Source organism: Citrus sinensis, chromosome 4 (genome assembly GCF_022201045.2).
Source record: "Citrus sinensis cultivar Valencia sweet orange chromosome 4, DVS_A1.0, whole genome shotgun sequence".
NCBI classification, from domain to species: Eukaryota; Viridiplantae; Streptophyta; class Magnoliopsida; order Sapindales; family Rutaceae; genus Citrus; species Citrus sinensis.
Window position 1 is genome coordinate 18951631 of NC_068559.1, and position 9620 is coordinate 18961250.

General features: G+C 36.9%; 1 non-coding gene across 1 annotated transcript; it reads left to right on the forward strand.

Annotated features, from left to right (window-relative positions):
- The first annotated feature begins 2833 nt into the window (after positions 1–2833).
- Positions 2834–2937, forward strand: LOC127901960 (small nucleolar RNA R71). Its single transcript, XR_008054364.1, has one exon. It is a non-coding gene; the product is annotated as a small nucleolar RNA R71 (small nucleolar RNA).
- Positions 2938–9620: the final 6683 nt, after the last annotated feature.

The following is a 9620-nucleotide window of genomic DNA, read 5'->3' on the forward strand; positions in this document are numbered from 1 at the left end:
AATGAGATCCACCTTGGCTTTGTCAACCTCAATACCTTTGCTCGAAATGATGTGACCGAGAACAATACCTTGTTTTACCATAAAATGGCATTTCTCCCAATTTAAGACCAAGTTCTTCTCGATACATCTCTGCAGAACTAGTGTTAGATGATGTAAACATTGATCAAACGAGTCACCAAAGACAGAAAAATCATCCATAAAGACTTCAAGGAATCGTTCCACCATATCAGAAAAAATGCTCAACATGCATCGTTGAAATGTAGCAGGTGCATTACATAATCCAAATGGCATTCTCCTATATGCAAATGTGCCAAAAGGGCAAGTGAAAGTAGTTTTCTCTTGATCTTTTGGTGCTATGGGAATCTGATTATATCCTGAGTAACCATCTAGAAAGCAATAAAATTCATGGCCTGCTAATCTATCAAGCATTTGATCAATAAATGGTAAAGGAAAATGGTCTTTACGTGTGACAGAATTCAATTTTCTATAATCAATGCATACACGCCATCCTGTAGTTACTCTAGTGGGTATCAATTCATTATCTGCATTCGTAACTACTGTGACTCCTGACTTTTTGGGGACAACTTGTACAGGACTGACCCATGAACTATCAGAAATTGGGTAAATGATACCTGCGTCTAATAGCTTAAGGACTTCTGTTCTAACAACTTCTTTCATATTAGGATTTAACCGACGTTGCATCTCCCTAGTAGTTTTAGCATTTTCATCAAGGTGAATGTAATGCATGCAATCTACTGGGTTTATACCTTTAATATCTGCTATGGTCCATCCTAATGCTTCTTTGTGCTCTTTTAAAACATCCAACAACTTACCTTTTTGTTCGTCATTTAGGGATGATGAGATGATTACCGGCAGAGTACTTTCTTCTCCCAAAAACGCATATTCCAAAGTGTTGGGCAATGGTTTGAGCTCGAGTTTCGGTGGTGATTCTGATGATGGAATGAGTTGCTTCTCTGATGGTGCTAGTTGCTCAACTCTTGACTTCCATTTATTAGTGTCCATAGATGGTGCTGAGTCAAGCAGGGCGTTGACCTCATCAACCGATCTGTCAATATCAAAATCCAAACCAAAGTGAGTTAAGCATGTCTGTAAAGGATCATCACTAAGGTTTGAAAGAAAAGTATTATCAACTATTGTTTCTATTAAATCCACATCAACAATTCCATCATCTGCACTGTGAGGTTGTTTGGCAATGTTGAAGATGTTCAGTTCCATAGTCATGTTGCCGAAGGACAACTGCATATTTCCAGTCCTGCATTGAATGTGAGCATCCGCAGTTGCCAAGAAAGGTCGGCCTAGAATAATGGGGATGTGCTTCCTTGAATCCTGTATTGGTTGAGTGTCAATTACAATGAAATCAACAGGAAAATAAAATTTGTCTACCTGGATAAGCACGTCCTCCACAATACCACGAGGTATTTTTGTGGACCGATCTGCAAGTTGTAACACCACTGGAGTTGGGTGTAATTCTCCCAGTCCAAGTTTCACAAACACAGAGTAAGGCAATAAATTTACACTAGCTCCTAAATCCAACAAAGCATTCTCAATTGTGTGGTTCCCTATACTACATGAGATAGTGGGGGAGCCTGGGTCTTTGCATTTTAAAGGAATTTTATGTTGGAGTATAGAACTAACGTTTTCTGTTAAAAATGCCTTCTTTTGAACATGCATGTTTCTCTTTTTAGTACAAAGGTCTTTAAGAAACTTGGCATAAGATGGAACTTGCTTAATAGCATCAAGTAAAGGGATGTTAACACTTACCTGTTTGAAGATTTCAAGAATCTCACCTGTGGATTTTCCCTTCTTTCCTTTAGCTAACCTTTGAGGAAATGGAGCTTTGGGAACGTATTCTCGTGGGTTAGTTTCTTCTTTCTCCTCCGGTGATGAGTCCTCAACATTCACAGGTACAATTTGATTTTCTTTTGTCACCGGCATCTCCACTTTGTTGTCGACTTCCTTTCCTTTTCGCAAGGTCATTACTGCTTTGATCTCTCCATGCTGCTGTGGTGAACTGGTACTTGCTTCATGCACTCCTTTAGGGTTAGGCACTGGTTGACTTGGAAATTTTCCTTTCTCAACAGTCATTGCCAAGGTCTGAACTGAAGAAGCGAGTTGTCCCACCATTTTCTCCAGGTTTGAAACTGATTGAGCTTGTGAGTTGAAGCCTGCTCTCAACTCATTTCGTAGTCCATCAATGGTGCGGTTCTGTTGCTCAATCGTGGAGTGAGTAACATTCCTGAAATTCTGGAATGCATCCTCCCATGGTCTAGGTTGAGAGTGGTTCTGGTTTTGATTGTATGGTCTGAATGGGGGCTGAGAGGCTTGAGGATTTTGTGGAATTGGTGGAGCTGGAGCTATTGGTCCATTCTGTTGGAATCCTTGAGACCATGAAAAATTGGGGTGGTCTCTCCATCCAGGGTTATATGTGTTGGAGTATGGGTTGTAATTTGATGGCTTTCTCATTACACCTATGGCATTGGCTTGATCTGAGTATGAGTCATGGTCATGTGGCTCTGTTGATTTAGCAGTCGATAATGATGCTATTTGTCGAGAGAGACCTTCAATTATCTCCTTGACTTCTTTGATTCCTGAAGTTGATTCGCCAATTTGAACCTCATTCACTCCTTTAATTCTTCTAGTAGTCCTAAGTGATCGACTCCGTTGTTGGGAATTGTCCGCTTGTCGCTGGAAGAATTCCCAAATTTCTGACGCACTTTTTGACATTAGCTCTCCTCCACTTGTTGCCATTAGCCATTCTTGCACATTTGGTAGTAATCCCTCCAAAAAGTATTGGCATTGGTGCCATTTCTCGTACCCATGATGTGGACACTTCAAGAGTAGCCCATTGAATCGCTCCCATGTTTCGAAAAATTGCTCGTCATCTTTCTGGGTAAACTCCGAGATTTCCCTGCGAATAGCATTGGTTTTATGCACTGGGAAATATTTATTTAAAAATTTTGTAACCATTTGTTCCCATGATGCAATGCTATTAGCAGGCAATGTATTAAGCCATGAACGAGCTCTATCTTTTAAAGAAAATGGGAATAGTCTAAGTTTAACATCATCATCTGAAAAATTCTCATATTTGAATGTTTGACAAATGGCATGAAAATCATTCAAATGATTATATGGATCCTCATTTTCTAGGCCATAAAATGTAGGGAGACAATTTAACACACTAGGTTTTAATTCAAAACTCCTAGCAGCTACATTTGGATATCTTATGCATGACGTGCTCAAATTAGCTAAGGGACTAAAATAGTCCTTAAATGGCCTCTCCTGTGGTGCTTGTAAATCCATTTTATTTTTAACGTGTTTGTGTGTGCGAAGTGTTTTTTCTAATTCAAGGTCTATAGGTTCAAGATTAGGTAATAATGACCTACGACCATGCATGCAAAATAAATAAAATAAAAATAAAGATGCAAACAAAACAAAAAATAAAGATGGGAACAAAACAAATAAAAATAAAGAAGAGGGAGAAATTACGATACTAACCTTATTGCGCTATTACAACCTTTCTATAAAAATACACAAAAATAAATACGTGAAAGAAATTAACTAAAAATTAAATTAATAAGATAAACAAAAAAAAAAAAAAAAAATAAATGGAAAATTAAATTACAAAATTTTAAAGAAATACTAACCTTTAAATGTAGATTCACTTTTTTTTTCTTTTTTTTTTAATAATAAAAAAAAAATACAAGAAAACAAATAAAAGAAATTATTCACAAAAATTAATTCTATGAATTAAAATTACTTACCTCCCCGGCAACGGCGCCAAAAACTTGTTGTGCAAATTTTAATGTACTCGCAAGCGCACGAATCTATTGTAGTGTAGATCAATGGTGACGAGTGTCGATCCCACGAGGAGGTGGATTTTAATTATATATAGAATTAATTTTGTAAATGGGTGGTTGGAATTATGGTGGAAATGATTTGAAATATGCTACAACTTAAATTAAAATGGCGAGAATAAATTCTAAAATTGGTATTGAAATGGCGAGAAGAAATTGAAGAGAATTCTATTGAAATGACGCACTTGGGTATCCGGATCCGTATCAACATGCATCATGGGCTAAATAATCCGTATTAATGCCAATTAAATCATGAGGGGGGAATCCACACCTCATGAACCACGCTCTAATCAATATGGTGCTAAGGGCTTATCGTGCCAAATAATAATAACCTTATACTAGAGAGCCGGTGTAACCAAGGCGGTATCTAGACAAGACTATTATTATTTGTCGACGAGAAGTCAAAACATCCACAAAAATTAGAGGGGAAGAGAAAATAAATTTACCAAATTAAGCCCATGACACATGTTGAGACTTCACCTTCAACCCAAGCTTGAAAGAAAATTAGCCACTCATAGTTGAACTAGGGGCAAAATGGGAATTTATTAAAATACGAAGAAAATACAAGATGGAGAGGGAATTACAGAAAATGGATCCCAAAAATGGATTCAGAGATATCAAATTAGGGGGGGGAGGCCCCCTTTTTATAGATACATGGAGTAAATCATGGCCATCGGATTAAAAATAGTTTGGACGCTCAGGATTGCGCCACGTCATCAGTCAACAGTCCACGGTTTGACCACGCGGATGAACAGTAACACGGTTTGACCCGGATGAACAGTAACGCGGTTTGGTTGAAAATAATCCTGTGTGATGCATGCACCGTACGCGAGATTTTTCGTCCACTGATATGCTGCCACGTCACCATCAACAGTACATAAGAATTTTAGTCCAACAGGATCGTGACACCTCATCAGTCAATGCCACATCATCGGTCAATGCCACGTCATCATCCGTCTATGTGAACAGTGTCGTGAACAGTAACGTATACAGTACCGTACACGTGAATAGTACCGTACATGTGAATAGTGTCATTTTTCCTTTTATGCTCCTCCTAAGGTTTTCGACCGTCCTGAGTTCAAAAGTGATGTCCGTTTTGCCGTCTGATCTCTCCTTTATTGTGAAATGACTATAATGCCCCTAAAATACATAAAATACTTAATTAAAATAAAACACATGTAATTAAATCACAAGAAGGTTAAATATATAAAAGTAAGGGTTGTTAGTAAGACTTAAAATGTAAAATGACGGTTTTCTCCTTTATAAATATGCATTTTCTAACACTCAACACTGAACTTCTCAAACCATGGTCTTGATGCCTGTTTAAGGTCATACAAGGCACGACGAAGTTTACAAACCTTATTTGGAGGATGAGAGCAACCAGGAGGAGGTTTTATATAGACTTCTTCAAAAAGGTCGTCATTAAGAAAAGCATTTTTTACATCCATCTGAAATAATACCCAATGACGAATAGTAGCAACAGCTAATAAGCTTCTCATGGATGTAAGACGTGCAACATGTGCAAAAGTCTCCTCATAATCAATGCCATATTCTTGAGAATACCCTTTTGCGACAAGTTGAGCTTTGTATCGTTCTATAGAACTATCAGATATGGTTTTGATTTTGTATACCCATTTACACCCAATAGCAGTTTTTCGAGGTGGTAGCTCAACTAAGTCCCAAGTATGCGACCTTTCAAGAGCCTAAAATTTTTCTACCATAGCTTGCTGCCAAACATGATTAGAGTTGGCCTCGGAATAAAATTGTGGTTCATACAAGGAAAAGGTGGTAGAGAAACATTTGTAATCTTTAAGCTTAAGAGGTAGTTCTCTTATCTGGGTGGAACGATGAAGAGGTGGAGAATGAATAGTGTCAAAAGAGCTGCAGTTGGTTGATGAGGATCCGTGAGGCAGGATAGGTAACTCAGAGGGAGGCGTAACATTCTCTAGAGCACTTATTTGGAGTTCAGAAGATAGTCCTGGAGCACAATTATCAAGAAACAAATCGATAGTTGTATCTGTAAAGAGGTAAGTGGATGATTTAGGGATATTATGAAAAGATAACATAGATGAAAACATTTATGTTTCCAAAAAACATGTCCAGAGATACGAAGTCTCTTAGAGATGGGACTCCAATATTGGTAACCTTTATGTTTAATGTCATATCTTAAGAAACAACATAAGCAAGCACAAGGCTCTAATTCTGTACGTTCATTGGGTTGAAGAAGAATAAAACAATCACAACCAAAAACTTTAAGTTGATGATAATTAGGTGAGATTCCATATAATCTCTTATAAGGGGATTTATTATTTATAACTATAGAGGGAATGCGATTAATAGCGTATACAGCAGTAAGAGCAGCTTCTCCCCAAAAACGTTCAGGACAAGAAGCAAAGATTAAAAGGGAGCGAACTATTTCTAAAATATGTTTGTGCTTACGTTCAGCTCGCCCATTTTGTTGAGAAGTACCTAGACAAGAGCGATGACATATAATGCCATGTTTATGTAGGAAGTCTAGAAATTCATTATCCTTGTATTCCATGGCATTATCAATACGAAAAACTTTAATAGACTGAGAAAATTGAGTTTTAATCATTTATGCAAAGTCACAATAAATTTTAGTAAACTCATATCTATTTTTCATAAGAAATAGCCATGTAAAACAAGAATAGTCATTAACAAAAATCACAAAATATCAAGATCCACCTACAGTGGCATTTGGTGATGGTCCCCAAATATCAGAATGTATTAAATCAAAAGGAGCATGAGAAACAGACTCACAATTATTAAAATGTAAAGCAGTTTGTTTTGCTATCCAACAAGATAAACAATCAACATGTTCATTGGTAACAGTACCTAATTGCCTACTAGATATTAAAGGCTGCAAACGATTAAGTGACAGATGTCCTAAACGTAAATGCCAGAGGTTTGCAGAAGACGCTTTTGAGGTCGATGCGATAAACCGATGTGTGTGGGAGAAATGAGATGGGATGTGAAGATCAACAGGCTCAAACAAGCGCCCTACTTTACGGCTTATCCCAAGTGTGTGTCCCGTCTTTGGATCCTGCACAGAACAACCAGAGGAAGTGAATATTACATTAAGTCCAAGTTCACATAGTTGACCAACGGATAATAAATTTAAGGTCAATTTTAGAATAAGAAAAGTATTTGATAAGGACAAATTAGAAAGAAAGACATGACCTATATGACTAATTGGCATTGAGGATTCATTAGCAGTGTGTATAGCAGGTGAATTGGAGACAATAGATTTAAAAGTAGAGTCAGGAGTCATATGATTACAACAGGCAGAATCAAAGTACCAAGATGAGTTACCTGACGAAATAGATGAGGCAGAAATAAAAGTATTATCGGATTTTTGGAGAAGTTGTTGGAGAAGGGATTCTAAATCACTAATAGTAATAGAGGTAGAAAAAAAGGATTGCTCAATATTTGCTTGAACAGATGAATTATCATTAACAACTGCAGCAAAAAGTGGGTTACTCTTGAGAGGTGCATCCTTAGGGACAAGTTGTTTGCCTTTATTAGGACAATCTTTTTCATAATGATCTGCCCCAATTTTCTAACAAGATCTACAACGCCTCATTGGACAATTGAGTAAAATGTGACTAGGTTCACGACAATACTTGCATATTTACTTTGAGCTATGACTAGGTTTAGATTGATGAGTTGCCAAAGTTGTATCCATGGGAGGAGACTGTAAGCTAGATCGACAAGTTTCTTCTTCGATAAGCTAATCAATAGTATGATCAAGACTTGGCAACGGAGTCTAATAAAGCAAAGCTGCTCGAGTGGGCTCGAAATTATGATGTAGTGCCATGAGAATTTGTATTAACTGTTGATGATCCCGGTAGCTTGAGAATTTTTCTGCATCTGTAACATCATTCCATTCAGGTTCAGAAAAAGTAAGTTGATCCCGAAGGAATTGCATACGAGAGTGAAAGTCATCAATTGATTGTCCAAGTTCTTGTCTAAGCTGATGTAGAGTCTGTAACAACTGATACTGATGTGAAAGATTTACTGTAGTATAATAATGAGCAAGAAAGTCCCAAAGCGATTTGGTTGTATCAAACTACCCAAACTGGAGATGAATAGATGGTTGGGATGTATTGCGGAACCATATGCTTATTTGATGATTTTTACTATCCCATTCCTTAAGACGGTCAACAAAATTTTCAGCATCTTTGTCTTTTTTTTGGATTGGTTGAATAATGGTTTCAGTAATATAGCGCCACAATCTGCGACCTTTAAGAAAACTACACATTACTCGAGCCCAAAGAACATAATTATGTCCATCAAGTATAATATGAATATGCTGTGAAACATCATATTTTTCCATCCAAAAACAAAAACTAACTAAGCAATAAAGAAGATAATAAGTAAAGTCGATGCTTTTCATACCTCAGTGTATCATATTAATAGACTTCCTACCTCTGCCCTTAAGATGTCTATTCCATATGAAAAATTATACAAACATAAAGCTGATTACAACATGCTGAAATTTTTTGGATGTGCTTGCTATCCATACTTGAGAGATTACAATAAGCATAAATTTGATTATCATACAACCAAGTGCATCTTTCTTGGTTACAGTCCATTTCATAAAGGCTTCAAGTGTTTTCATCCCTCTGGTCGTGTGTATATTGCTAGACATGTCAATTTTGATGAAACTTCATATTCATTCTCTTCAGATCCTGATTTTCACTCTTTGAACAAATCTCAGTCAAACTCTTATGATTCAATTACAACTATACAAGTATTGCAATTGTCTACCTTACCTGTCATATCAGATCTTTCAAATAACAGTAATGAATCTCTTTCTCAAGCATATACTAGTGGTGATAACCTTCCTTCAGCAGTAGATTCAACACAAGTACATGTCTCAGATCAACAACCCTCAAACACAAACAATGTCTCATATCAACAACCAATTTTACCTGCACCTACAATACTACCTTCCATACTTGACACAACAATTAATCAATCTCCAGATGAAATTCCACAAAATCAACATATTCTAACCTTACCATCTCTAAACCACCATCCCATTGTTACTAGAGGAAATGCAGGTATCTTTAAGCCAAAGCTATATACTGCAGTTTTGTTGCACAAAGAACCAGAAACTGTTCAGGAGGCTCTCAACAATGAAAGATGGTTTCAGGCAGTGAAAGCTTAATATAATGCATTAATATCAAATGGCACTTGGACATTGGTACCAAGAATAGAAAATCATAAGCTTGTTGGCAACAAATGGGTTTTCAGAATAAAAATCAATACTGATGGAAGTGTTGAAAAGTACAAGGCAAGATTGGTTGCTAAAGGATTTCAGCAAATTGAGGGTGTTAACTATTTCGAGACTTTCAGCCCAGTGGTAAAATCAGCAACAGTTAGAGTGATCTTAAGTTTGGCAGTGATGAACCAGTGGCAGATAAGACAAGTTGATGTGAATAATGCATTATTAAATGGAGATCTAACTGAAGAAGTTTATATGAGGCAGTCAGAAGGATTTGTTGATCCACAAAGACTAGACTTTGTATGTAAATTGCACAAAGCTCTTTATGGCCTGAAACAGGCTCATCGTGCTTGGTTTGACAAACTGAAAGGTAGTCTTATACAATGGGGATTCAAAAATTCTAAGTCTGACACATCTCTATTCTTGAGAAGAACCAAGAGCTCAATCATTATAATTCTGATATATGTAGATGACATATTGATTACAGGATCAGA